Here is a 27,636-nt window from a genome sequence, read left to right as displayed (position 1 = left end):
CTCTTTGATTTCTCGGTTGACCCATTCATTATTTAGTAGCATGTTACTTAGCCTCCATATATTTGTGTCCTTTCCAGATTTTTTTCGTGTAATTGATTTCTAGTTTCATATCATGGTTGGAAAGTATGCTTGATATGATTTTAATTTTTTGACCTGGGTTTTTGATCCTTCCAGTCCAAGAAGATGGTTTTCAGTGACTTGAGGGACTTTGACCAAATTTAGCTTTCTTCCTTGTCATTGTGGATTTTTAAATGTATTTGTTTGTTGTTAATTTTTCTTTTTCATTCACTCTTCATTTTCTCATTTTTTCCTTTTTCCTTTCTTTTTCTCATTTTTTCTACTTATATTTTTTTCTCAGTCTTTCTTTTTAAATTTAGTTTGTATTTATTTTGTTTATTTTTATTTTTGTTTGGTATTGTGTTTTGATTCCATTAAAAGATCAGTTTGTTAGATGGCCTTTAGAAGTGATTTTCTTTTTAAGTGAATTGGACAAAGCCTCTCATCAACTTAGCTCAATTTTAAGCTGATTTTTGGATACCTTAACTCCAAGCTTAGCAGTAAATCCATAGTGTTGCCAGGTCTTTCTGCCATCTCTGCTGAGGAGGAGACCCATGCTGCAACTGCTGACTCTTTGAGACCATCAGCAATGGTAACTTGGTAAAAGCTAAGTTGGTCTAACACATCCTGACTGGAAAAGAGGTGGATGAGCCGATCATTGATGAAATTCAAGAGAACTCCTTCAGCAGTGTGTAAGAGAAAGAGGCCTGAAGGAAACTTTGTTAGTGTCTGATATACAGAACTGCCACCAAAAGGATATTGTTTGTAGAGACTTAAAGGCAGAAAACTTGCTCTGGATACTCACATGAACATCAAGATTGCAAAGTTTTGCTTCAGAAATGAATTTTGCAGTAAGTTAGATACCTTCTGTGACAGCCTCCCCCCCTCCCCCATGCTTCCCAAGAACTCTTCCAGGTTCAAAAGTACACCATGGACCGGAGGTGTATGTGTGGAGCCCAAGAGTCATCCTATACACACTGTTCAATGGAGTGTGTATAGGGATCCTTTTGATGGATAGAACTTCAAGGAGCTGTGGGAGTGGGCACTGAGCAGAAAATATCATATTCCCTTTTACTTGTCCATGGAATATGAAAACCTGGTCAAGAAATTTCTCATTCTCAATCCCAGTAAGAGAGGCACTTTAAAACAAATTACGAAGGCTCAGTTGATGAATGCATGGGACATGAAGAAGCCTTATATGGAAACACTCCCTAACTACAAAGATCCCTAGTTGGTGGTGTTCATGAATTAGATATATGAAGAGATGCAGAACTCACTGTTGGGCCAAAAGTACTATAAGATAATGGCCTTCTGTCTCCTGGCCTGCAAGAGATATGATTTGGAGGCCTATATCATCACTTTAATAGATGAGGGGCTTTGACATCTCTGTATCCTGAATTCTTTGCCCTTTTTTTTTCTTCCCAGAGCTGGGCATTGCTCCACAAGCTGCTGTGCAAAGGATATTTGTACCCCTTTTCAAGAGTTTGTTTCTTCCATGTTTGTGGGGGTGGGGAGATGGTTCTATAGAAATAAAAAATCCAAGTGAGAAAAAATCAGTAAAAATTAAAGATACAAAAATGACAGAAATGCTGAAATTACCAGACAAGGACATTAAAATGCCCACTATAAATATGTTCAATATGCTCAAGTATTTAGAGGAAACTTGGGGCATGGCCAGATGATGAAAGGAAGATACAAAGGAGAAACCAATAGGACATTTTATGGTGAAAAATATCTGAAGTGAAAATTTCACTGGATAGTATTACCACTTTATTAAGTACTGCAGAAGAAATGATCAATGAATGTGAAGATGTAACAACAGATACTAGCCAAAGGAAAGCACAGAAAGAAAGAAGTATGAAAGCAGTAAACAGAGCTTCAGAACCAATGGGCCAACAAGTGCTCTAACAAAACTATTAGAGTCTCAGAAGGAGAGAAGAGAGGGAAAGAACAAAAATATTTTGAAGAAATAATGACAAAATATGTTCTATATTTGGTGTAACTTATTAACTCACAGATTCAAGAAGGTAAATGAACACCACTCAGGAAACACACACATACACACACCTCAGTACATCCATAATTGAGTTGCAAAGAATCAGTGATAAAGAGAAATCTTAAAAGCAGCCAGAGAAGAGAGACACATTATATAAAGGGACTAATGATAAGAAATATCACTGACTTTTTGTGAGAAACAAAGTAAGCCAGAGGGCAGTGGTACAACATCTTTAAAGTGCTGAAATTAAACAATGTCAATGTAGAATTTTATATTCGCTAAAACTGTTCTTCACAAATAGAGGTAAAATAAAGACCTTTCCAGAAACACCAAAGCTTAACATATTTATTGCCAGAAGACCTTAACTATAAGAAATGTTAAAGTATGTTCTTCAGGCTGGAATAATATACCAGATAAAATCTGGATCCATACAAAAGAATGAAAATGTTGAAAGTAGTAAATATGTGAATATACATATGGATTTTACCCCCATTGTTTCAAAAATTTTTAGTGGGAACTTACTGTTTAAAGCTAAATTAACAATGTATTGTGGGGTTTATAGTTTTTGTGGAAGTAAAATGATTTACAATAGCACAGAGTAGTCAATGGGCATTTAAAAGTATATTGTTGTAAGGTTTTTACATTATATTTGAAGAAGTATGATATTTGAAGGTACACTGTGGTGAGTTAAAGATGCATTTGTAAACTATAGAGCCAGCCAGCCTAAAACATAAAAATAAAATGTGGAGCTAATTAACAAATTAGTGGAGATAAAGTGGAGATAAAGTCATAAAACCTACCCAACCTGAAAGATGGCAGCAAAAGGGGAAAAGATACAAGGCACAGAAGGGATAAGTGCAAAACAAATAGGAACATGGTAGATTTATACCAAACCTATTGATAGTTACATTCAACCTAAATGTTCTGAACACTCCAATTTAAAGGCAGAAATTGTCAAACTGGATAAAAGTTAGACCCCAAAAAAATGCTTTCTATAAGAAACACCATAACTATATAAAAAGAGATTAGTTAAGAGGCACCTGGATGCTCAGTGGGTTAAGCATCTGCCTTTGGCTCAGGTCATGATCTCGGGGTCCTGGGATAGAGCCTGGTGTTGGGCTCCTTGCTCAGTGGGGAGTCTGCTTCTCCCTCTTCCTCTGCCCCTCCCACTCATGCTCTCTCTCTCTCAGATAAATAAATCTTTTTAAAAAAGAGAGAGATTGGTTAAAAGTGAAAGAACACAAGAAGATATAGTATGCAAGCAGTATAAGAAATATAAATTAGCTATATTATTAGACAAAGATAACTTCAGAACAAAGAATCATAAGAGATAAAGAGGAGTTTTTAATAATAAACAAATGCATTTATGGGGAAAGCTTAATAATCCTAAATATATGTGGACCTAATAACAGATATTATAAAACATATGGAGTAAAAAGTGATAGAACTGGAAGGAGTAAATTGACAAATCTAAGATAATAGTAGGAGATTTCAAAACTCTCTTCTTATTAGAACAATTGGACAGAAACATTGATAGTTATTTAGAACACAATGCCATCAGCTAACTTTACCTGATTGAATATATGGAACACGTATGGAACACTTCACCTAGGTACAGGAGAATGCATATTCTTTGAAAGTGCACATTGAACATTCAACAAGATAGACTCTATTCTGGACCATAGAATAAACCTCAACTAATTTAAAAGATTTTGAAATTAAACTAGAAATAAACAACAAAAAAGATATCTGGAACATCCCCAAATACTTGAAAATGAAGCTACACATTTCTAATTAACTTATAAAGGAAGAAATCACAAGAGAAATTAGAAAATATTTTTAACTGAATGAAAATGCAGCATATCAAAATTAGTGAGATGCAGTTAAAGCACTGCTTAAAGGGAAATTTATGTCTTTAAAAGCTTATATTGGAAAAGAGGTCTAAAATCAATTATTTAAGCTTCCAGTTGAAGAAGGTAGAAAAAGAATAAAGCAAACCCAATGTAAGCAAAAAGAAGGAAATTATAAAGAGAAGAAATCAATGAGGGTTCCAGAGAAAGATTTTGTGAATTCTGAGAGTAGCCATAACTTATATTGCCTTTAAGTTCTTTATTATTATTATTCTTGTTTACTCTCTCCTGTCTCCAGCACATGCTAAGAGCTACATCTTGGTCTCCACAATCATGGAGACCTGAAAGAAAGGTCTGTTAACAAAGTAGAGGCAAAATGTCTCAGTGCTAGGCACTGCAGCCAGACAGAAAATGATTTCAAGATGATAAGAGGAAATCTGTGGAGGAACAGAACAGTAGCATGAGGCCAGCTGGTGGCTGCAGTAGTGAGCCACGGATAGGATAGATACGAGAATCATACAAAGTTTTTCTGGAGATTCCTAGAGACATGTGGACAAGGAAACCTGGAAAAATATTGGGCTTCTTTTCTTTTTTTAAGATTTTATTTATTTGACAGAGAGACACAGCAAGAGAGGGAACACAAGCATGGGGAGTGGGTGAGGGAGAAGCAGGCTTCCCACTGAGCAGGGAGCCCAATGCGGGGTTCGATCCCAGGACCCTGGGATCATGACCTGAACCGAAGGCAAACGCTTAACAACTGAGCCACCCAGGCACCCCAATATTGGGCTTTCTACCATCAGCTAGGATCAGGGCTCAGATTTAGGAATCAGGGAAATATGTTACCTCATGGGCTAGTTAAGTGTGTAATATTTGAGCCAATGATTTGATAAAGCTATTTTTTCTTTTCTCTATGGTTAAGAATGGGCATCACTAGAATTTTTCACTGTGAGGAAAGGGTAATGTGCTTAATTTAGGAAGAGAATTGGTTGATGAGACATGAGAGTTCAAAGGGGAAGCTACAAGTAATGATGCAGGTGGCCTAGGATGTTTCAACTATATGCTGCCATATAGGAACCGATATGTCAGGCCATGGCCACTTTTAAATAGTGGGGACTCCTACTAGATCCCATCTTCTGATTTCCCATACAATACCTTTCCCATTTATTGTGATTTTTTTTTAACTGATTAAAGTGTACAGTAAGTCAAGTTATTGGGAAGTCATTTATTTAGCAAATATTTGTTGAATGCTTTCAAAGTGCCATGCACTATTTTAAGTTTTAGAGACCCAGGAATGAACATGAGAGACATCCTCTTGGCTTTCATGGTACATCCCTTCTAGTATGAGGGAAGATAGAAAACATACACCTGTGGTTAAAAAGTAAATAGAGAAGATAATTTCAGTGCTATCAAGAGGAAAATATCTTGCGATTGAGTGACAGGCAGAGAAACGGGAGCGACATTAGACAGAATGATCACGAAAGACCTCTTTGCACAGTGACATCTGAGTTGATGTTGAATGATGCGAAGACAACCCTCCATGTGAAGAACCTTCCAGGTAAAGAAAAGGACAAGTCTCCAAGCTGGAATATGCTGACTGTTTGCAGGTGGATTGGTCTAGGAAAGGCAGCCACAAATAGCAAAGGAGATTTATGGAGTGATTCAGGAGAACTCTTCTGGCTCTCCTTCCACCACCATTTACTCTGGTCTTCAACTTTTTTCACCTGATAAAGGGGTGTAATCAGTGCCTCTTCTGTTCCCCAAACTTACAGGACAGCCAGAAACATTGGATAATATCACTTATATGAAAGCAACCCAAAAATCTAAAAGGAATCCTCCAGCCAGCTGGAAGTTAGGATTAGAGCAACACTGAGAGCTGGAAAGCTGCCTGATCTCCCACAGAGGCCAAAGGATTCCCCCACTAAAGTTTTCTTCACTCTGGCTCATTTGCTTACATGTGCTGGAAAATTAAAAAACAAAAAAACAAAAAAACTCGAAATGGGTTGTCCTCTGCCCTCCCCCAGGATAAAGGTATTAGGGTTAGTTTAAGAAAACAGGTTAGGACCTGTGAAAGGGAAATGCTAGGGGAGAGTAGAATGTGTCTCAATATTACCTTGTTCCTTGGAACAGTAGGGAGTAAGAGACCTTCTTACTTGTCAATATAGTTTAGCACCAAACCATGCTGTACTTAGGCTTGTGCCCAATCCCAGAACCACGTTCTGCCTGAAATGGGGCGAATGCTTTAGGGATATGTTCAAATTACTTCCATCAGGGCAAAGCCAATAAATGCATTAGGGAGCTTTAAAAAAGCTTTCCTCTTGTTTAAGAGGAAGATAAATAACTACATTTGAGTTTATGACCCTGATTTTTAGGACAAGTTTTAAAACCAGTTTCCTGCCCCACAGTGATGGCTGCAACATGTGCGTGTGCACACATACACACACACACACACACACAGAGGTATTTTGAAGATACCAGCCCATTATTCATCCAGGTTGATTCCAGTTAAATGAAACAGAACAGGAAGGAAACAGTTTCCAGAAAACAGAGGTACACCAAAAGGAATCCACTGCTTCGGGAGAATTGAAGAAAGGTTAGTGAAATTTCACAGATGGTCTACAACTCTTCATGAATAATCTATGAAAGAACTAAAAATAGGACAGGCTTCCACAATGCTGAGTATTTATGAGGTAATAATAGAACATGCATGGAGATCGCTTACTGGGGACATCTCAGGCAGTCTGAAAGGTTATCTCATTAAGGGAAGTACTTGGTATCTGTCGATATATAGGTGGGGGTGTAGTTCTCACTGAATGATGTAATTTATGGAATTTAATGTAGCCTCCTTAATCTAAATCTTTTAGAAGGATGGTAGCAATTCTATCTCCCCACCATCTATGAAATGTCCTAGGGCCACATTTAGACAGGTGACAGGCAGCAAGATGAGCTATAAAACTAGTTCCTTTCCTCAAAATTCTTCATGCCTATTTAGGGCAGAGGTGACAAATCTGTACAAAAGCCTTTGATGAACATTTCTGTTGCTTTTGACCCCTCTCCACTCCCATTTAAGAAGATTGGATTCATAGCCAACATTTTAAAACTGAGATATCACTTGAATTTCTGATTTCTCTTAAGAAATAGGAGGACCCTTGGGGTGCCTGGGTGGCTCAGTTGGTTAAGCATCTGCCTTCGGCTCAGGTCATGATCCCAGGGTCCTGGGATCGAGCCCCACATCGAGCTTCCTGCTCAACGGGGAGTCTGCTTCTCCCTCTGCCTCTCCCCTGCCCGACTTGTGCTGTCTCTCTCTCATGCTCTCTCTCAAATAAAAATAAATAAAATCTTAAAAAAAAAAAGAAATAGGAGGACCCAATAACACTAGGCTTGTGTTCTTGTATGGCTACGATTATTTGGCATTGAGTGAAAACTCCCCCCTTAGACTGGACATGTTGGTCTTTTTCCCTAGGTCCTCACCTGGCCCACTTATGTCCTCCTTCATTTGATTTTTAACCCCTGATTTGGAGACATTATGTATGCTTCTTCTCTTACCACCACTCTTGTTGCTTTATGAGGCAAGCTTTGGCACATACAGCATATTTCTATCTTGTAAGTAGTTTGTGTTCTAAAATTCGGTTGTAGGTAAGTTTTCTTGAACTAAATCCATTTAGCCACAGGAAAAATATTAATTCAATTTTACAAATATTAACTGAAGTCCTACCAAATGCAAATCACTATGCAAGGCACATGGGAAGGAGGGCACGTGGAACAAAAGATACGGTTCTTGTTCCCAAGAGGTCCAGGAAAGGCCATTAATGTTTATTTAACATATAGTGCATTTGAAATGAAAACATAGTGGAAATATAATTTGGAATTACTTGCTAGATTACAGAAAAAAGAGTTTCATGTTGCATGTTTTATCCTGAAACCTGTTTCCTGTGGATAAGCAAAGATATTAAGAAGTGGATGTTGACAGTTGTCAGTATTCTGAAGGAAAACAATGAGAAACTGTTAGAAATTTAGAGGTGAATGGTACTTGTTTACTTGGCATTTTTAGAAGATTTTGAACCATTATATAATTTTTCTATTTAGGGAGATGCAAAATGTAGAGTGAAAGGAGAAGAGAGAGGCAGATAGGGAAATAGAAAAGGGAAAGGATAGAAAGAGAGAAAGATGATTTTTCATCTTTACAAAGGCTATGAAAGCTAGATTGCTGAGTTGGAACTAATGAGGAGTGGAGATGCACTTGTGTGTATTCCTGATCTGACTATTGACGAAGAATGATAAAGACACTTCTCTTACCAAGCCAATGTCTTTCACATTGGGAATTCTAAAGATCAGTTGTCAGTCTTCATGTTATACTTGATTTATCAGAGCCATTTGACACAGGTGATCATTCCAGTCTTCTAGAAATACTTTGGCTTTCAGGACACCACACACCCTTGGTTTTCCTGCTTTACTGGCTGCTCCTTTTCAGCTTCTTCTACAGATTATTCCTGATTCCCCCAATATTAATGGTAGAGTGATCCCAAGGCTCATTTCTTGAGCTCCTTTGCTTTTTTACCTACTTGTACTACCTTAGGGGTCTCATCTGCCTCATGGCTTTAAATACCATCTGCATGCTAATGATCCTTGAATATATACTTCAGCCAAATGCATACCTCAAATACATACTCCAGACTGGTTGAGGCTTAACATCTTCATTTGGTATCTAATAAATAGAGATCTCAGTTTTAACATGCACAAAAGAAAATTCCTCATTTTTTTTCTCCAAGTTGCTTCTCCCTCAGTTTTCTCCTTCTCAGATAATGGAAAGGCCATTCACTTTGGTTCAGGCCAAAAACATTTAGCCTTGTCTGTTTTCCTCATCCTACATTTAATCTGGTTGCAAATTATTTTTGACCTGAAAAATCCAAATTCGTACAACTTCTTATCACTTTCATCATTATCATCTTGGTATGAGCCATCATCATCTCCCTCCTGGGTTATGGCACTTTGGGGATCCCATTATTATCTCACCAATAGTCTATCTTTAACACAGAGACAAGATAAATTATTTTCATATATAAAATCATGTCCATTCTCTGCTCAAAATCCTCCAGTGGCTCCCCATTTCACTAAGAGCAGAATTCCAAGTCCTTACAATGGCCTCTAAACCTACAAAATCTGGTAGCTCATTACTTTCTGAGCTCACCTCCAACACTAGACTGTTCTCCTTCCTCACTAGATTGTAGCTCTACTTGCCTTTTTGCTATTTGAACATTTCAGGGATGCCCACTGACTCTGGTCCTTTACATTTGCTTTTTTTTCTGCTTAGAATGCTAATACCAAAGATAAATGCTTCAGTCCCTTGCTCAAAAGTTAAAACTTCTCATGGAGACCTTTCCAAATTATCTTATTCAAAACTGGACCTCTGTGTACAAGCCAGACACCTCCAATCCCTCTAACTTCTCTATTTTTCTCCATAGAAATTATGACCTTACATACAATATCTTCTACGTGTTTGTGTTTTATGTACCCTACACTTAAATGTAAGTAGACATTTGTTTGGCTATATTTCTTAGGCTCTACTTTTCATTCTTGTGACTTATTTATTTTAAAACTGGAAGCTTCTTAATCCCCTTTACTTACTTCACCCTTTCTTTCACCCAACTTCCCTCTGGCAACCACCAGTTTGTTCTCTGTGTTTATGAATCTGTTTCTATTTTTTGTTTGCTTGTTCTTTTGTTTTGTTTTTTAGATTCCACATGTAAGTAAAAGCATATGGCATTTTCTCTGTCTGACTTATATCACTTAGCATAATACCTTCTAGGTCCATCCATGTTGTTGTGAATGGCAATATTTCATTCCTTTTTATGGCTGAATAATATTCCATCATATATGCATAGTACATCTTTATCCATTCATCTATAGGGACACTCCGGTTGATTCTGTATCTTGGCTATTGTAAATAATGCTTCAGTAAACATAGGGATGCATATATCTTTTTAAATTAGTGTTTTCATTTCTTTTTGGTAAGTACCCAGTAGTGGAATTACTGGATCATAGGGTATTTCTATTTAAAAGTTTTAGGAACCCCCATACTGTTTTCCATAATGGCTGCATCAATTTGCATTCCCACCAACAATGCGCAAGGGTTCCCTTTTCTCCACATCCTTGCCAACACTTGTTACTTCTTGTTTTTTGATTCTAACTATTCTTACTGGTGTGAGGTGATATTTCATTGTGGTTTTGATTAACATTTCCCTGATATTGAGTGATGTTGAGCAACTTACCATGTGTTTGATGGCTATCTGTATGTCTTCTTTGGGAAAATGTCTATTCAGGTCCTCTCCCCATTTTTAATTGGATTATTTGTGGGTTGTTTTTGTGTGTGTGTGTGTGTGTGTCTGTGTGTTGAGTTGTATAAGTTCTTTGCATATTTTAGATATTAACCCCTTATTGGATATATCTCTTGCAAATATCTCTCCCATTCGGTAGGTTACCTTTTCATTTTGTTGATGGTTTCCTTCTCTGTGCAAAAGCTTTTTGTTTTTGTTCCCTTTGCCTTGGGAAACAGATCCAGAAAAATACTGCTAAGGCCAGTGTCCAAGAGTTTACTGCCCATGTTTTCTTTGAGAAGTTTTATGGTTTCAGGCCTTACATTTAGGTCTTTAATCCATTTTGAGTTTATATTTGTGTGTGGTATAAGAAAGTGGTCCAGATTCATTGTTTTGCATGTTTCAGTTTTTGAAGGAAGAGATTTTTGTCTGTTTTACTTATTACTGTACTCCTCATACCCAGGATAATACAGAGTATGGGCTCAATAAGTAGCTATTGAATGAATGAATAAAAAGAAGTGGTGCACCTAATTATTTTATCAGATAGAAACCTGGTTTAAACACCAGGTGGCATCTGGCACCACAGTTCCAAGATAGTTTCCTAGATCATCATTTAGGAGAGGAGGTGAGTAGTACAGGGCAACTTGTGATGTGTCATCAAATAGAAACCATTTGGCCTTTTTCTTTCTTTATCACCAAGTCATATGCCATCCTCCATTCCCTCCCCACCTCTACCATGGAGCCATATGTATAAGTTGGAGGGAGGGGTACTGACAAGATAGTGGAGGGTGGCATGGGAGTCTGGCCACCTGCCCACGTAGCTTACTTGTGCCTTATGGACTTTCTCATGCCTGATACCAATAGTAACTCTTCCATCTTATGATGGATTGCTGCTGAGTCCTCTGAACCTTATGCCTTAATGGGTCTGGAAATCCAGCTTCTGATGGGAAGCTCTGGCCACATGATCAATTGGTGTTCCATGATCTGATATTCCATTTCAGCTAGGAATGAGCAGCATGTGAGGGAGCTCTTTTTAAGTGGCCCAGCAATCTCTGAAGTAGATAGAATGAACCTTGCTACAAATATAGACCTAGAAGTCTATATTATCATTCTCCTATTAGAGCTCACCATAAACTCTACACATCTACTGTCAACACAGATACCTCTAATACCATAAGGTCAGTTAGGTCTGATGCCCCAAGTGGAAGGGCTGCTTGTACTATACTTTGGACCTGTTGCAGATCTCTTTCCTGCTCTGGGATCCACTCAAATATCTAAGACTTCCATGTCTCTCAGTAAATGAGTGGAAGCAGTATTCCGAAATATGGAATATGCTGCCCTTCATAGTGGTGGGAGTTATGAGATGCTATAATTTTTCCTTCACTTTGGAGAGGATGTTCCAGCATACAATCTTGGATGGAGAGGGAAATGAGAAGACAGTTTCTTAGTTTTCCATTTGGTTTTTTTCACTATAAAAGCTCTTAACCTACAGACTAAAAAAGCAATGTATAGGTCCTAACAACTACCAAGTATATTTATTCCAATTATACACTCAGAGACTGAGGAAATTATGATAGTGTAGGTCCATGGACCCCAGTGGACCCATAGTAAGCAGGGTGTGGCCAGAGCTCCATTTATTGCATGTACCCATATTAGCCCCACTAAAACAGAGGTCCATTATGATGTTTTGATATAAATGTTAATTTGGACTCCATCCTACAATTTTCATCCAAATATTTGGATATTTCTTTTTCTTAAGTATAAAGTTATTTGAGTAAATGGACAGAGGTCCCTTATGGAAGAATCGTTACCAAGTAACTTTTCATGGTGTCATGGAATTCTTTTTCCTGTGGACATGACATTTCCATCAGTCATTGTATTCCAGGTCTGAGAAAGGCTCAGATCTGGATATTGGACAAGTTTATGAATTTTTTTTGAGGTATCCACCTCCAGCCTCTTGATCATTCGTCCTTAATTTCTTTTCATTGTATAGCTTGAGCAACTTTCAAAGGCTGCCAATTTATCATGACATTTGGAGTGACGTGTTCTATTAACCATCTCCATGGTTCTTTGCAGGTCAGCTTCCTTGATTACTACTTTAACCTTACTATTTATTATGATAATTGTGCTCACCTTGCTTTTTTCAGTTAAGTGGGTTCTTTTCAGTGGGTTCAGTTACCTGGATTCTTTTATTTGAGGATCCTTTCATGTCCATTGTTATCCGGGAGCCTAGTTCTTTAGCAGGATCTCTTATTGCCCTGGACAACAAAAGACAGCTGTCACTGAGCTTCTTACTGATGCTAGTGCCCCTCTTACTGGCATGTTACTTAACACTTTGGTAAATGGATTGTTCTCTAGGCCTTTTCTTAGAACGTTGTAGATGGGTGGGTTTTCTGGCTTCATGTATTATATCTAATCCAGCAGCCTCACTTCTCTAAATCTTTTGATTACTGTCGCTACCATCTGTCCAATTTCTACTTCATTAGGTGTGGGTTATTGCTCTGTCCAAGCTTCCAAGAACCATCCTAGCAGCATATTAGCACTGTCTCCTGGGGTCCTTGATGGGGTGTAAATTTTGGATCACAGGAGACTGCTCACATATTGATAAATTCATCCCTTTCCAACTTCACATTCTGTTCGCCTTGATACATCATACTCAGGATGCAATCCCATGTAAACTCTCCTGGCTCCTGCTGAGAAATGTTGGCTAGGTAGTGCAGCTTCTTTGACATATAGTTTTTAACTTATTTTAGCAGGCCTAGAACTAACCCAGATGGATTATAACTTTCTCCATGATCTGGTAGCCAGGAGAAAATGTGGGGCAGATCATCATAAGATGTGTGTTATTTTGCAAGTACAAAAGCTTCTGTAGCATCTTCAAACAAAAGTGGGATGGAAAGTGTAAGCCTTTAAAGAGAGAGGAGACCACTTTTGAACAGCTAGAGGATTCAGGGGAATCTAAATGTATCCAAAGATTCAAGATCTTCTAGTTCATTGACCAATATGTTCCCAACTCAAGTCTCTATGTCCCACTCCTTCCCAACCAGAACCCTGCCTGTACTATAAAAGACATGCTGGCATGGAGAATTCAACTTCTTCTATAGCTCTTCCTAGGTCCAATCTGCAGTTTTTCTGCCCTCTGGTTGCAGGATATGAGATTCTTTTTTATATTACTGTGGAGGGTCTCTACCAGCTTATGTTGGTAGTATTTTACCTTCAGGCTTTCATTTCCATCTCAGTTCTCCATTAGTGGGATTTTTTTTAATAGTTGCACCATAACTGCACACTAGGGATTCTCATTTTGGAGCTAGGTGATCCAGCTCATAAATTCCATTTTATAGTTGTCTTCCTAGAATCATATTTGGCAGTGACTGTCCTAGGTTGGCTTCCTCAGGTGACTGTGACTGTGAGATTTGCATGCAGGAGGTTAATTGAAGAGTGCTTTTAGTAACAACACCTGTGATGAGTGAGAGTTGCTGCACTGGGCAAAGGGAGAAATTGAATTGTGGCGTAGTTGCAGGAGAGGCCTCAGTTGATTCTACGTTGAGATCTGGAGCTGTAATGTTCTTCACAGTTGTCCTAATTGAGTCAAGAGGCTTTGTACCCAGGCACTACCAGTCACTGGATGCAGATGCCTCCAGGAAGGGGGATGTGTATTCTTTTAGACTAGAGTAATTCCTGGGGAGGAACTCAGTTGTGAACTATCAGCAGTCCGTACTCCTGGCAGCTGGAGAAATGGGTGTCTCAGTCTTAGAGGAGGATTTGGGCAATGGACCACAAAGTTCACCACAGTTCCCAGTAGAGATATGTTGAATGAATGATTGAATGGTCTTTTGTATTTACATGCCTCTGGAATGTAGGTTCCTTTTGGATTATTATATAGCAATTAGCATAGCACCTTCCATATAATAGTTGATTGATCAGTATGTGTTCAGTGAATAGATGAAAGAATAAATTTTAGGGCTTTTGTCCATCAGTGACTATTCTAGGTCCCAGTCAATACTTTGGAGGTTTTAACTATAATCCTTCTGCATTATAGTTTTATAAATTTGCCACTCCAACAAAGAAGGATGATGTGGGTTTGCTATTTGTGTGGAACAGTGACTGGGAAGGTCACTTTGAAATGTGGTGATATGAGTGGGTACTACCTTAGCCCAATTGAATTGCAGCTCTGACTTTCAACCATGATGTAGAACCCACTAGGGCCTGGTGGATGTCAATTCACTGGCATGCATGGGCTTAGACAGAGGCTGAGTCTTGTGTGCTATGGAAATGCTTATTAGCTTCATTCTGAATACTTAAGAGCATACCAGACATGCTTAAAAATTCTTTCTTGGAGACAGATTGTTGGTAAGTGCTTTATTTCCTCTCTAAATACATAGTTTGTCACCACATGCATTAATTCTTCATTAAACGATGTCAACATTCTACTCGGTAGAAATAATTGTACCCTTTTCTTAGGTGCAATTATCCTGATGAAAGTAATTAGTCAACACAGCTACTTAAGAAGGAGCCTTGCATTTGGAAGAGATTCAACTTACATGTACCATGTGGTAGGGATTTAGCTTAGCACTGGATTCAACTTGGCAACACGCACAACTTCACAGAGGGCTCCTTGGTGGTGGTTTTTTTCCCCCGTAAAGGTGATGTCCCAAGAAAATCTGATGCAAAGAAAACATACTTACATGTGTTAAGACCCAAAGCATACCTGTTATTCTGACAAAAAATTATTTGATACATTATTATTTTTAAATCCACATAAGAAAATAGGATCCTAATTTTGCTTTATTCTCTCCTGCCTGTTTGCCAGCTCACTGGACCTTCAGCTATTATTGTACGTACACATAAATCTCTCCCTTACTATCAACTATGCATTTGGAGTTTGGATTTTGCTAAAACAAATAGAGGAAAGCAACTCTTTAATGGTGTGAGATCTGAAGCAGTTTGTGAGGGTGGACAGTTCCTATCAAATTTTAAACTCTTTAGGTTATTCTCAGTCTCTTTCTGGGTAAAGAGGTAAAGAAATTATTTCAAAGACTTCCAAATCTCCACTGCTAAATTTTCTGGGGGTGATGCTAATCTTGATAAGGATTTGTGTTACACAGGTGTTTGCAATTGTCACAATTTAGAATGATCGTTTTATTTCAAAGGAAAAGACTTGAAACAAATATTGAATTCTAATGATATGTACCCAAAGTATTTATGGAGAAAGTTACCAATGCCTGCAATTTAATTTGAAATGCATAAAAAATAATATGAGTTAGCTTTCTGCTCCTCCCCATTCCACAGATAGCTACATCTTCTGGTGCAGTGCCAGGCATGTCCCCGAGACACGATGGTGAAGGTTGGAGTGAACCGATCTGGCTGTGTTGGTCACCTGGTCACCAGGGCTGCTTTTAACTCTGGCAAAGTGGATATTGTCACCATAAGTGACCCTTTCATTGACCTCAACTACATGGTCTACATGTTCCAGTATGATTCCACCCACAGCAAATTCAATGGCATTGTCAAGGTTGAGAACAGGAAACTTGTCATCAATGGAAAGCCTATTGCTATCTTCCAGGAATCAGTTTCTGCCAATGTCAAATAGGGTGATGCTGGTGCTGACTATGTTGTGGAGCCCACTGGAGTCTTCACCACCATGGAGAAGGCTGATGCTCACTTGAAGGGTGGGGCCAAGAGGGTCATCATCTCTGCCAACTTCTGCTGATGCCCCTTTGTTTGTGATGGTTGTGAGCCATAAGTATTACAACTCCCTCAATATTGTCAGCAATGCCTCCTGCACCACCAACTGCTTGGCCCCTCTGGCAAAGGTCATCCATGACAAATCTGACATCATGGAGAGACCCATGACCTCAGTCTATGCCATCACTGTCACCCAGAAGATGTGGATGGCCTCTCTGGGAACCTGTGGCATTATGACCAAGGGGCTGCCCAGAACATCATCCCTGCTTCTACTGGAGCCACGAAGGCTGTAGCAAGATCATCCCTGAGCTGAATGGGAAGCTCACTGGCATGGCCTTCTGTGTCCCCATCCCCAATATGTCAGTTGTGGATCTAACCTGCTTCATGGAGAAAGCTGCCAAATACAATAACATCACGAAGGTGCTGAAAAAGGCATCAGAGGGCCCCTCAAGTGCACCCTGGGCTACACTGAGGGCCAGGTTGTCTCTTGCAACTTTAACAATGACACCTGCTCTTCCACTTTTAATGCTGGAGCTGGTTTTGCTCTCAATGACCACTTTGTCAAGCTCATTTCCTGGTATGACAATTAATTTGGCTATGGCAACTGGGTGGCGGACCTTATAGTCCACATGGCCTCTAAGGAGTAAGAGTTCCCTGGACCACCAACCCCAGCAATAGAAAGAGGAAGAGAAAGTTCCTTAGTAGCTGGGGAGTCCTTGCCCCAACTTATCCCCCAAGACACTGGGAATCTCCCAACCTCTACACAATTTCCATCCCAGACCCTTTGAAGAAGGGGAGGGGTTTGGGGAGCCCTACATTGTCATGTACCATCAACAGAATATACTGTATCCAGCCAAAAAAATAATGTGAGTTGTTGGATGAATATAGGGATGGATAGATAGTTATGTGATAAATCAAGTGAGATGTTAATGGTAGAATCCAGGTCATAGATATAGAGGTATTCCATGAAAAATTATTTAAACTTTTCTATAGTTTGGAAATTTTCATAATAAAACACTGGAAATAATCACCATTGACACTCCTCTTGCAGTGTCCTTGAGGCAAACTTTGATCAAAATGTTTCACCCCATTCAATTTATCCAATATTTATTGAGTATCTGCCTTGGCAAAATTTGGTGCTGGGTATGAGATTTCATTGAGATTCCATGCTTAGTAGTCTTCCTCTACTCTTAAGTATGGCTAGTGGAGCAGCTCCAACCTCTCCCTTTAACTCCAATTTCAGCAGGAAGAATATAGACAAATGTATCCCAACACTTTAGGATTCATGGATTGATTTGTTTAGGACTTCCTTCCTTCCTTCCTTCCTTCCTTCCTTCCTTCCTTCCTTCCTTCCTTCCTTCCTTCCCTCCTTCCATCCATCTATCCATCCATTCATCTATCAGTGTGTACTCTATTTCTCTGTTTGGTGTGAAGCACAGAAATAGTGTTTAAGACAGAGTTCTATAATCAAGAAGCTTAAAGTGTACTGGGGATCTAAGCATGAAGTCACTATTCCGCAAGTTCCACTCTGACCTCGTTTATTCATAGTTTCAGACAAAATCACTTCAAAATGAGGGATGTGATGTAAGATATATGAAAATATACTTACGTGCATCTGGAAAACTTCAAAAGTAGCATTTTTTTTATTTTCCTGGTTATTTCTAAAGCCACAAAATATTCCAGTCACAAATAAAAAACCAAGGCTTTCCTGTGGGAAACTTTAGAGAAAACCTAACAAAACTTTCCCCAATTGGAGTAAACCATTAAATACTTAAAAGCATTTTAGTAGCATATAAAACCAAACCAAGTCCTCTGAAAATCATGGTGCCAAATCAAATGCTAAGATTTAAAAAGTCCCAACTGAATGCATCTCGCCCAGGTCCTGCCAAGGGAGTTACTGCTCCCTCCAGAGCTGTCTCCTTTTTTTTTTTTTTTTATTGGTTTTAATTAAGTTTTACAGAATAAATTAGTTCACCATATTTGAATCACATTTGCACACAGAGATGAAAAGTTCTTTCTCCCTTCCAAATCAGGGCTTTACTGCGGAAAAAGCAATCTGTGTGATGCAACCACTATTGAAGCTCCAGTCAATAAAAAAAGCCCAATGAAGTGGGAAGGAGAGGAAATGGGAAAAGGAACCAAAGAGGAAGAAGCAGAAGCAAAGGAAGCAAATGGAGAACAGAGAGGAAAAAACTAGGGAAAGTAGATGAAGCCACAGGCAACCAATGACTTGGTACTCTTAGAGCCGAATACTAAAACTTACTGTGAGATTCTAAATATGTCTCTGGTTCCCTTTGCCTCTACTTCAAAATCAGTAAACTGTTAGTTGAAAGTCTTCATATCCCATTGTTTGCTCAGAAACAAGAGTGCCAGGTACTCTGTGATCCTAAGAATCAGTGATCCAGATCTCAGGTTCTTGGCTTTTTAAAGAGAGGCGAAGTGGGGTGGGGGGTCGGGGGAGGGAGGGGGAGAGGGAAAGGAAGAGAGAGAATCTCAGGCAGACTCCATGCTGAGCCCAGAGCCTGACATTGGGCTCAGTTTCACGACACTGAGATCATGACCTGAGCCGAAATCAAAAGTTGGATGCTCAACTGACTGAGCCACTCAGGCATCCCTATGACTTTTTAGTATCATCTACAACAGGAGAAAGATTTCTCTCACCTATTTCTGTTTTGGTACTAGAATTCCTAGATGTTTTTCTTTACCTGCTTTTGCCTTAGTTTAAGCATATAATGAAAAACAAAGAAACAAAAAGCCATTAGACTAAAGAGAGAGCTTGAAACTTAGAGTGGCAGGTCCTTCCAAAGATGGTGCTTGTCTTTTTCTGTTTTTATGTTCCATCTTGAGAATTGGAATGACTGTGACTTGGGTTTCAAAATGATTTGGTTGATTATACATACACATTTCTGAAAGTATCATAGGATTTTATTCATTGGGGTATTTAAGTTACATGGTGCATAATGGAAGTGGGAAATGAAGGGAGTATTGGGTATTCCTGGAAACAGACTCTGAGATAGAGATTAACGTGCAGGGAATGATGAAATGCTTATGGGATTGATACCTGCATAAGCAAATGGAAGGAAGTAGGACTGGGCATAGGGTGAGTTTAGACTGTGATGGAGTCTTAATGCAAGGGGCTAACTTAGCTAACTCATGGGGCTCTGAATTCACCTGGGATGAATTTCCATTGTTGTTCCTTTTGGGGATCAGAGGGTAGGCCCTTATACTTCTGTATTGACCAGTCACCTGATGTGGGTGGCTCCATGAGACAGCATACTTTTTGGTGAGACAGCTCTCTTTAGCAGAGGGACCTCCTGAAGAGGACTGGCTGCTGAGACAGTGGTCACCAGCCGCATTCCCAGCAACTATGGCAATAAATCCTGCCTTCCTGGAGGGAGATTACAGCATCCACTATAAGGGGCATGTTTTTTGTTTTTTGTTTTTTGTTTTCTTTTTCTTTTCCTTCTCTTATTCTATGTCTCCTAATACATGGCAGCCACAATCCCACATGGTTCTTCAGGTCTCTCCATAGGCATGTGGTTAGCCTAGGCTACTCCTTCTCAGTTTTTTTTCTGTTTCAGGTTGGTTCCCTGAGCAACTAAAGCTGTGGCTTCAATTTTCCTACCAGCTTATCTTTCACCTTTGGTTTGAAATTGGAAAGACCAATGTGCCCCAATGGAGAAATTTCACTGACTCAGATTGCCAGGCGGGGGAGAAGCAAAGCATGACCTATCAGTGAGAAATGTACAGGTACAGGATTGGTTTCTGCTAATTTTTCTGATCTGTTTGCTAGTGCAGAAATGGATGGTGGTTGTTTTTCTGTTTCTTGCTCGTAAGGAATGTTAATATGAGTTTCAAGTCAATCCACTGGTGGATCTATATATTTTCCTTGGAGAGCTTAAGAAGGGCTCACTAAATAATATTCTTTTCCACCCATCAATCTGTGTTAGGAAGATGTATGACTGGTATCTAAGGCGCTGTCAGTGTGTTATTTTCCATGTTCCTCTCACATGTCAAATATAAAAATACAGCCTGTCAGTGTAAATGTGATATGGGGCATTGTTCAGAGAGACTGAAAAATCCTGCAGTGCTCCCTAATTCATCATTTCAACAGCCTAATCATTTCATAGCCCAGTCTAAACAAAACAGTTAAGGGCATTCCGACTTAGGGGGTACTGAATCAGGGTTGATTCAGAAAGGACTGAGAGATCCCATGAGAAAAAATGTTTTGGAGAAAATAAGAGAAGCCTTGTCTTTGTCTTCAATTTCATAGTTACTGATCTTTTTTGGAATGTTATTTATCAGTTAATTATTCTCCACCACACCCTGCACCCTGACATTTTGCTGAAGCGGCCAGGAGGCCTCGTTAAATCAGAATTTCTACTTTCATTTCACCTGTCACAGCTAAAGGCTCCCTCAAATGCATTGACATCGATTAATATTTAATGATTGAATAGTAGAAATATTGGCTCAGCACTTTTTACTTTTTCTTCCTTTAAATTAAAAAAAAAAAAAAACCTTTAGAATGGACTCTGCTTCATGTGCACCCAGCTCTAGATTTCTACAATGTGAAATTTATGTGGGTGTCAAGAAGGGTAAAAGACCATTGCCCTATAGAAGGCAATATGTGCTCCAGAAAAAAGCTAGCCTGTGATGGAGAGAGAGAACTAACATTTAATTAGCACTCACTCTGCCAGGCACTATATATAAATTCCATAATTCATCTCCAGTAGTCACAACACATTTACAAGGTAGGTATCTTTATTTCATTTACAAATGAGGAAACAGCTTCAAAGAGGGTAGAAAACTTGCCTGAGGTCACGTACTCAAATGGCAGCATCAGTATTTGAATCTTGCAGCATGGTCCATACTCTTTCCAAACACATGTTGCCTCCCTGGGAACAGGAAGCCTGAGCCTAATTGAGCCAATGCCTTATTTGACTCCAGCAGTCATTTTGTGTCTTTGTGTTTCCATTTTTCCATTGGTGAACTAGGCTATAAGGCAGATCTTGGGTTAATTTGGGTTCTTTTAAGACATTGAGATTCTGGTTTTAAATCAGGTTAGCTCTTAGTTTATATGAGCAATACCTTACAGGTAGTTTTTTATGGCATGCAGATGAAAAAGGAGACTAAACATTTTCTTCCAGGGTAAGTAATGGTGTATATAAACATGCTAAAAAAATCCTTAAATTATGGGTGGTGTGCATTTTTAGGGAGACTGATCATCATAATAATGACAATGGAGAAGAGGCCTGCTCAGGTAGAAATAGAATAGGCTTTGGATCAGACAGGTAAGTTAAATTCTGCTTATGGTTCCCATTAGCTCTGAAACTGGGGCAAGTTTTGTAACCCCTAAGCCATGGTTTCCTCATAAATAAAGTAGGGATAATAATAATTCACAGAATTTTTGTGAAGAAGGGAAGAGGTAATACATTTAAGGGGCCTTGAATGGTGTTTGGCACATAGTGGGCACCTGTTAAATAAGTGATTGGTATTATTAATATTAAAGAAGAAATGTCAGTCATTATCAACCTTCATAAATATACCAGGTTAGTCCAATTTTGTCATTTGTTGACAGAGAGCAACTAGACACATTCCAAAAGGGAACACATAGATGAAGACACAAAGAAGTCATTTCAGTAACTTGACATCCCAGGTATAGTGAGATTCATGAGCAGTGGTTTTTCAGTGAGCAAAGAAGGCATAACTTAACTCAGCCTGAGGGTCAGAAGAGGCCTCCTGAAGGAGATACCTGACCTGAGTTTTAAGGCATACAGAAGGTTTGCCAGGAGTTGTGGGTTGCTGGCTGTCCCACAAAGTCTGTTCTCTCCTCTGTAGAACTAGAGGTACAGCTTTGCATATGGTGCCCAGTTTGAGACAACGTTACCCAGCCTCCTTTGCCACTTGGATGTGGCCTTTCGACTAGTTTATCATCAATGCTTAATGTGTGTACAGTCTGCCTCCACTGCTTAAAAGAAATGGCGTATTCACTCACCTGTGTATGGACATTTTGCTTGTTACAAATACAACAAAACTTTTCAAATTGCATACCTTAAATATGTGCAGTTTAATGTATATAAAGTATACTTCAAAAAAGCATAAACCAAATAACCAGGGAAAAAGAGAAAATAGCTTGCCCTTTAGTTTTTCTTTTTCTCCTTCCTGTGGGCTGGACTACAGATGTGGTAGTGACTCAGATTTGAAAATGCAGTCAGAGACAACATCTTAAGAGATGTCAGAGCAACAAGATAGTAGGCGTCTGGGGCATGCTAGCATTATGGCACAGAGCTGCCATGTCAGCTTGGAATTATTCTTTGGATTGGCAGATGAAGGAGATACTGCCATCTATCTTATTTAAGCCATGTGTTTTGGGTTATTTTTGTTATAGCACATAGTCTATACCCTAACTATACTACCTCAGGCAACAATACCAACATAATCACTTAGTATTTCTCAAAGGATTGTCCATGTGCCATCTTGGACACGGGCAGCATATTAAAATGCAAATTTCAGGCATCATGAAGCCAAATTCTTGAGGGATAGTAGTGCAGGTAATCTGCATTTTAAAACATGCTCTTGAGTGATGCCCGTATGAACTGAAGATATAATTATCCTGGATTATTAGCTTTCTGCTTCTTTTAGGACCTGTGGAAAATGTTTCATGACAGTAGACACCATTGACCTTTTGGTATCTGTGAGTAAGGTTATATGTAAGAGGTCATGAGAGTAAAATCAGGAGAATTTTTCCAGTTAGGCTTAGAAATCTGTGTGGGAATCGCTGTTAATACTCTTTAGCTTTGCTACTTCAAACTCTGGTCTGTGGATAGCAGCCTCAACATCATATTGGAGCTTTTTAGAAATGCAAAATCTCAGGCCCCAGCCCAGAATCTGCATTTTGACAATATCAATAGGTGATTCATATATATATTAAAGTTTGAAAAGCAGAGTTTTGTAATCTCCTTCCTTGGAAATAAGTCTCAGGAGTCCAACATGTAAACAAGTGGCACCCATAGTTAGGAATTCAATGGCCAACCTCCAAAATGGTACAGACAGTTCTAGAAGTCAGTGGGTATACGGTTGACCCAGAAGTGGAATTCCTGAATCATATGGTAATTTATTTCTTATTTTCTAAGGAACCTCTATACTTTTTCTATAGTGGTTGTACTAACTTATGTTACCACTAGTAGTTCACAAAGAGTCCCTTTTCTACACAACCTTTCCAGCACTTGTTCTGTCTTGTCTTTTTGATAACAGTAATCCGACAGTTTGGAGGTGATACCTCATTGTGGTTTTGATTTGCTTTTCTCTGATGATTAGTGAGATTAAGCCCCTTTTTCATGTATCTACCTGTTGGCCATTTGTATATTAGAAAAATATCTATTCCAGTTATTTGTCCAGTTGTCAAATTAATTGGATTATTTGATCTTTTTGCTATTGAGTTGTATGAGTTCCTTGTATATTTTGAATATTAACCCTTGACTGGATAAGTGGTTTGTAAATATTTAATTTCATTCCTTAGGTTGCCTTCTCATTTTGTTGATACTTTCTTTTACTGTGTAGAAGCTTTTTAGTTTGATGTGATTCCACTTGTTTATTTTTGCTTCTGTTGTTTGTGTTTTTGGTGTCATATCCAAAAAAAATATTACCAAGACCAATGTCAAAGAGCTTTCCTCTATGTTTTCTTCTAGGAATTTTAAGTCTTATGTTTGTCATTAATCCATTTTGAGTTAATTTTTGTGATTAGTGTAAGATAGGGGTTCAATTACATTTTTTTTGCATGTGAATAATCTATTTTCTTAGTACTGTTTATTGAAGAAACTATTTTTCCCTCTTGAAAAAAATGTGTTTCCCTTTTCAAATATTATTCGACTGAATATGCATGGGTTTATTTCTGGACTCTTGATTCTATGCCATTGGTCGATGTCTCTGCCTTTATGCCAGCACCATACTCTTTTAATTCCTATAACTTTGTAACATAGTTTGAAATCAGGATGTGTGATGCCTCCAGCTTTATTCTTCTTTCTCAAGATTGCTTTAGCTATTTAGGGTCTTTCATGGTTCCATATGAACTTTAGGATTTTTTTTTATTTCTGTAAAAAAAAAAGCCATTGTAATATTGATAGGAATTGCATTGAATCTATAAATGGCTTTGGGTGGTATGGACATTTAAGAATATTCATTCTTCTGATACCTGAATATGGGATATCTTTTCATTTATTTTTGTCTTTTTCAATTTCTTTCACTAATGTCTTATAGCCTTCAGTGTACAGATTTTTCACCTTTTTGGTTAAATTTATTCTTAAGTATTTTATTGTTTTTGATGCTATTGTAAATGGGATTGTTTTCTTTATTTCTTTTTTGGAAAGCTTGTTGTTAGTATACAGAAATACAACATATTTTTGTATGCTGATTGTGTATTCTGTAACTTTCCTGAATTTTTTTATTAGTTCTAAAGTTTTTTTGGTAGAGCCTCTAGGGTTTTCAATATATAAGATCATATCATCTGCAAACAGATAATTTTACTTCTTCTTTTCTCATTTGGATGCCTTTTATTTCTTTTTCTTGACTGATTGCTCTAGCTAGGATTTCTTTTTTTCTTTTTTTTAAGATTTTTATTTATTTATTTGACACAGAGAGAGAGAGAGCATGAGAGCAGAAGAGGGAGAAGCAGGCTCCCTGCTGAGCAGGGAGCCCAATGACGGGCTCCATTCCAGGACCATGAGATCATGAGCCTGAGCTGAAGGCAGACGCTTAATGACTGAGCCACCCAGGTGCCCTCTGGCTAGGATTTCTAATACTGTGTTAAATAGGAAAGCTGAGGGTGGGCACCCTTGTCTTGCTCCTGATCTTACAGGAAAAGTTTTCGATGTTTCACCAATGAGTATGATGTTAGCTCTGGGATTGTCATATATGGCCTTTATTATATTGAAGTACAGTCTTCTATACCCAATTTTGTTCAGAGTCTTTATCATGAAAGTATGTTGAATTTTGTCAAATACTTTTTCTGCATCTATTGAGATGGTCATATGATTTTAATCTTTCATAAAATTAATGTGATGTATCACATTTATTGATTCACAGTTGTTGATGTAACCTTGCATCCTAGGGATGAATCTCACTTGATCAAAGTGTATAATATTTTCAATGTGCTGTCAGATTTGGTTTGCTAGTATTTTGTTGAGAATTTTTGCAACTATATTCATCAAGGATATTGGCCTGTAATTTTCTTATAGTGTCCTCATCTGGCTGTGTTTTCAGGGTAAAACTATCCTCATAAAAATGACTTTGAGACTGTTTCTTCTTCAGTTTTGGAGAAGGGTTCAGAAAGGAATGGTTTTAATTCTCTTAAATGTTTGGGAGAATTGACCAGTGAAACCATCCAGTTCTGAACTTTTCTTCGTTGGGAGGATTTTTTATTACTGATTCCATTTCTTTACTCATTTTTGGTCTGTTCAGATTTTCTCCTTGTTCATGTTTCAGTCTTTGTAGTTGTATGTTTCCAAATATTTATCCATTTTTTCTAGGTTGTCCAATTTGTAGGCATATAATTGTTCCTAGTAGTATCTTATGATCCTTTGTATTTATGTGGAGTTATTTGTAATGTCTTCTCTTTCATTTATAATTTTATTCATTTTAGTCTTTTCTCTTTTTTCTTAAAGGTTTTTAAATTTTGTTTATCTTTTCAAAGGATCAACCCTCAGTTTTGTTAATCTTTTCTATTGCTTTCCTATTCTCTATTTATTTCTGCTCTAATCTTTATTATTTCCTTCCTTCTGCTAACTTTGTTAGTTTGTTCTTTTTCTAATCCCTTGTGGTATAATGGTAGGTTGTTTATTTGAGAATTTTCTCTTTTCTTACTGTATGTGTTTATAGCTGTAAGCTTTCCTCTTGGAACTGCTTTTGCTGCATCCCATAAGTTTTGGTATGTTATGCCTCCCTTGTGTTTTATATCAAGGTATTTTTTCATTTTTCCTTTGATTTATTCTTTGATCTACTTGTTATTAAAGATAATGTTGTTTAATTTCCACATATTTGTCATTCTCCAGATTTCCTTCTGTTATTGATTTCTAGATTCATATCATTATGGTCAGAAGATATACTTGATATAATTTTTATCTTCTTGATTCTACTGAGACTTGTTTTGTGGCCTAACATATGATCTGTTCTAGAAAATGTTCTGTTCCATGTGTACTTTAGAAAAATCCACCTGTTTTTTCAATTAGACAATTTTAATTGCATTTTTTTCCATTGATATTTGGAATTTGTCTTGCATGTTGCCTGTACTTATGACAAACAAATGTGAACAACACCATAATGTGTCAATGGATATTTCAAGTACAATACATTAATTTTCTGCTTGGGCAGAGTTACTGTCCCTATCCCAGGCATAAAGTTTCATTAAAGGTCCTTTAAGCAGGTCACTGGGTGGTTTATCCATAATTGCTTTGACTGTATTCAATAGTTTGATTTCTTGAATGGGACTAAAAGTCCCTAAAGGATGCCCTGCCTTTAGTAGACCAATCAGGGGCCAGTTGGCTTATTACTCACGGGGGATGAGGTTTGTATGCTTGGGGAACGATTATTGGGATTCTCTCTTCCCATTGTTGAGGGTTGATGGTATCAGAGAATTAATTTAGAAGTTTTGTCTGGGTTGAGTTAGAGAATAACAGGTCAATATGAATTAGTCAATTGTTAATGATAATAATAATTTACACAACTATAACCATAGTATTAAAACAATAGATTATTTATTGACTATTTTCTGAGTCTTACATATATTATCCCTATTAAATTCTCCAAAAAATTATCATAAATTAGGAAACTGAGGCTTAGAAAAACTAAGTGATTTGTCCAAGATCATATAGCTAGGTGAGGGGAGCAGCTGGTGCTTGACTTCAGGTTCATCTGATTCTGCTGATAATCAATTTTGAGGTATAAAGCCAAAAAAATCCAGCTAATTAAGATGTGAGAAGAAATTAAATGAACAAGATATAAGGTCATATGGATGAAATCTGAAGGTACAGGCTAATTTTCATTTGATGGACATTCACGGGAGTTTGGCTCCCCAGGGCCCATTTCTCCTTCTTACCACCACCTTGGTTTTTGTGGGAGATTTACCTCTTTCCCTCAGGGTTACATATGGTGGGATCCTAATCAGGAGCCTTGCTTTCACTGATAAAAGGAATAGGCTTGTGATCTAAACCCTACTGGACACTCACTCCCTGAAGTTTGAATCTTAGAGTTGCAAGCAGATAGTGCATGATCAGAATTTAATAACTTAGAGGGTAGCCAGACTCTTCCTTCTTTGAGTTCATTCCTCTAGTTCCTACAGTTCTTGATTCCAGGTTTCCAGGTTGCCATTTCTCCTGTCTCTTTCAAACTTGGCCTCCAACTTACTGTCAACTCTCTGATTTCCTAGAATATTTTCAACATATTTCCTTTGGCTTAAATCAGCCAAAGTGCAATTGATTGATTGCAGCAAAAGAACCCTAATTGCCACACCTTATGCTCTCGTGGATAAGCCAGGAATATTTAAGATCTGATTGAGACATAGAAGTGATACTTCTCTCCACAATACTGAAAAATAATTATTAAAATATTATTACTTTATAAACAATAAATAAAAGTAAATTAATTTCTAGGGAATAGGCATGAACTTTTTTTTATTATGTTATGTTAATCCCCATACATTACATCATTAGTTTTTGATGTAGTGTTCCATGAGTCATTGTGTATA

The 27,636-nt window shown here is 38.1% G+C and overlaps 1 pseudogene; it reads left to right on the top strand.

Annotated features, from left to right (window-relative positions):
* Positions 1-15,089: 15,089 nt before the first annotated feature.
* Positions 15,090-16,750, top strand: LOC115941937 (glyceraldehyde-3-phosphate dehydrogenase pseudogene; annotated as a pseudogene).
* The last annotated feature ends 10,886 nt before the right edge of the window (positions 16,751-27,636 follow it).

This window comes from Leptonychotes weddellii, chromosome 6, assembly GCF_054177405.1.
Source record: "Leptonychotes weddellii isolate Sample4059 chromosome 6, ASM5417740v2, whole genome shotgun sequence".
In the NCBI taxonomy this organism is placed as follows: Eukaryota; Metazoa; Chordata; class Mammalia; order Carnivora; family Phocidae; genus Leptonychotes; species Leptonychotes weddellii.
Note: the sequence above shows the minus strand (reverse complement) of the source record. Positions and strands in the feature narration are given on the sequence as shown.